This window comes from Cyanistes caeruleus, chromosome 8 (genome assembly GCF_971803275.1).
Source record: "Cyanistes caeruleus chromosome 8, bCyaCae1.hap1.1, whole genome shotgun sequence".
NCBI classification, from domain to species: Eukaryota; Metazoa; Chordata; class Aves; order Passeriformes; family Paridae; genus Cyanistes; species Cyanistes caeruleus.
Genome location: NC_141708.1, coordinates 13560202 through 13563034, shown reverse-complemented (window position 1 = coordinate 13563034; position 2833 = coordinate 13560202).

Sequence of the window (2833 nt, the reverse complement as noted above, 5' to 3'; positions counted from 1 at the left end):
GGTCTGAAGAAAGGTCACTGCTGGCTGGCAGGTTCCTCCCATGCACACTTCAGTGGGGCAAATTTGAGCTGTGACCTTTGCTGAGGAGTTGTGTCTCCCCACACCTGGGTACCTGGAGAGGGTTGGGTTCTTTCTGCACTTCAGCCAGGTGGCATTTCTCACCCATGATGGCTGGTTCTGCCCTTGAATGTTTCTTTGGCTGTTTCTCTGCAATCAGTCTTGCATTCATAGCCAATGTGTCAATGCCTGTGTCTTCTGTGTCTGAGACACTGGATGTTGTCCCTGAGAAGCACCATGGGCTGTTCTGTCATGCTGGCCCTGTTGATGCCCTGGAACAGTGAGTTTCTCAGTAGCCTGGACTCATGTAGGAAATCCAGGGTGGATCCTCAGCTCAGACTCCTTTCTAGACTTTGTTTCTCTCCTCTGGAACCTGTGCAGCTCCTTTGCACCTACCCACTTAATTTTCTTCTGGCCCCAAACACCTTGCTTAGCTCTTAGAACAAGGCTTTGAAGGCCCTTGCAGAAAAGGGAAAAGGGCTGAAGAACAGGTGGCTCTGGGGAGATCTTTCTGTGGCATTTCAGTACTTAAAGGGGGCTTGTAAGAAATATGGGGACAGATGTTTTAGCAGGGCCTGTTGAGGTAGGACAAGGGGTAATAATTTTAAACTAAAAGGGTTGGTTTAAATTGGATATAAGGAAGAAGGGCTTCTTGAAATGAGGGTGGTGAAACTAGCAGAGGTTGCCCAGAGAGGTGGTAGATTCCCTATCCCTGAAAACATTCAAGATCAGTTTGATAAGGGTTCTGAGCAGCCTGATCTAGTTAAAGATGCCCCTGTCCATGGCAAAGGGGTTAGACTTAGATGGCCTTTAGAACTCCCTTCCAACCCAAAAAATTCCATGACTCCCAAGACCGCTGTCATCCCAACCCCGGGGAATGCGACCTCGGCTGCCTGGGAGGCACCAGCGGAGAAAGCCGGCTCGTGGGGGGCTGAAGCCCGTGTTTGGTGTGTGGCCCCGCAGCAGCGCGGGGGGAGGATGCCGGGGGGCTGGAGAGGCGGCGGGGGCCAGCGCGGCACCGCCAGGGGGCAGGCGGGCTCTGCGGCACCGGGACACCGGCACCGGGACACCGCGGGGCTCCCCGGGGCAGAGCCCGGGCTGCAAAGGGCATCCCGCCCTGCTGCTCCTCCTCGCCTGAGAGCGGGCGGGTGCGGCTGACAGCGGTCCTGTCCCCTGGGTGCGGTGCCCCCGCGCGCTCCCGTGTGCACGGGGCTGGCGCTCGGTGCCTGTGCCCACAGGCGCGGTCAGACCTCTCGGCAAATCCCGTTGCCCCGGCAAGCTGGTAAGAAGCAGGACATTCCTGCAGTTGAGCTGGATGAAGGGAGGCAGTAGCATCCTCCCTGTGGAGCAGTGGATATTTGAGATGTCTCGGCGGGCACTGTGCACCAGTGCTGGGTGTACGGGAAAGAAGTCCTGGTCTTTGGACTGCTAGGACAGTGCCCAGCCCCTGCCAGAGCTGGCATCCCATCACCTTGCAGATTTCCCTGGCTATGTGCACCTGGAAGGGGTCAGGGCTAATCTGTCTGCCAGACCTTGATGCTGCTTGTGCTCCGTGGAATTGTAGCTTGACTCCAGGGGAACAAGAGCCAGCAGACCATTTTTAACAAGCCTCTCTTGGAAGGGAGGGCTGGGGGAAACAGCTGGTTCCAAGCCTGGTGGGGAGTGATGAGTGGAGGGAATGGGCACTGCTCAGTCCTGGTGGGGTGATACTGTTGCTTCACACAGAGTGGAAACGTCTGTGCCAGCAGATGAGAAGGAGCATTTGTCGTCTTCAGCAGTAAAAGGAGATTATTTCAGGCTGCTGGTGTCCTTCAGGGCATCTAGGTAGCTGGTACAGAGGCAGGCAGGGAGCAAAGGTGGCACCACGGGGGACATGAGGATGGTGGCAGGAGGCTTGAGGAGACAAAGCTTGTGCACCCCACTATAGGACCAGCTCAGCTCAAGGTCTTGTCATGGGTGCTGGCTGGTCCCCAGTGCTGCTGTAGGGAAGTGATGGGGGAAGTGGATGCCCTCAACACAGAAGGAGCAATAGAGGGGCTGGGGGGGTGTTGGTACTGCCAAGCCCCTTTCTAAGTGACTTTGGGAGGTTTGCTTCCTGCTCCCCAGCAATGTCACAGCCTTGATGTGCTCAGCTTGGGGAGAGGGAGATAAATGCTGAAATGTCAGGAGGCTGGGAGGGGGGATGTGCTCACACAGCACTTAATGGGGAAGGATGGGATTACAGGGGTCACGCTAGGTGAGCAGCTTCCTTCGTGGAGCTGATGGTATCAGAGCAGGTGCCCCCGGCTGCAAATACCTTGGGCAAACAAACAGAGCTGTCTAAGAGCAGGTGGGCTCGGGCATGGCCGGGCTGGGGGATACTCAGTGGTGGTGGGGGGCAGGAGGCTTTCTGTGCACAGGGAGTAAAGCGTGGGGCTCCTGGTGTGAGGGCTGCATTGCCTTCCATAGGGTGAGGGGGTAATCGAGTTGTGTTTCTATGTGCATACCTGAGCTCCTCATGCTGGAGACACATGTAAGGGTGTGAAGCTCATCACTCTCCCAACAGCAGCTGGAGGTGCCACTGCCTGGGGAGCCAAAGGATGCCCCAGTCCAGGTGATGGCTCTAGGATTGCTCTGAGAGTTGATTTGCTCTGAGCATTCCCCCATCTCTGCTGCTTCAGGGTTCTGTATGCTGCTACAGCTGGTGATGGATCCCTGCTCTGGTAGCAGTGGGTAACCCTGCCCTTGGCTGAGCCATGCAGCAGAGAAACGGGGCTGTAGTGGAGCTTAATGTGGA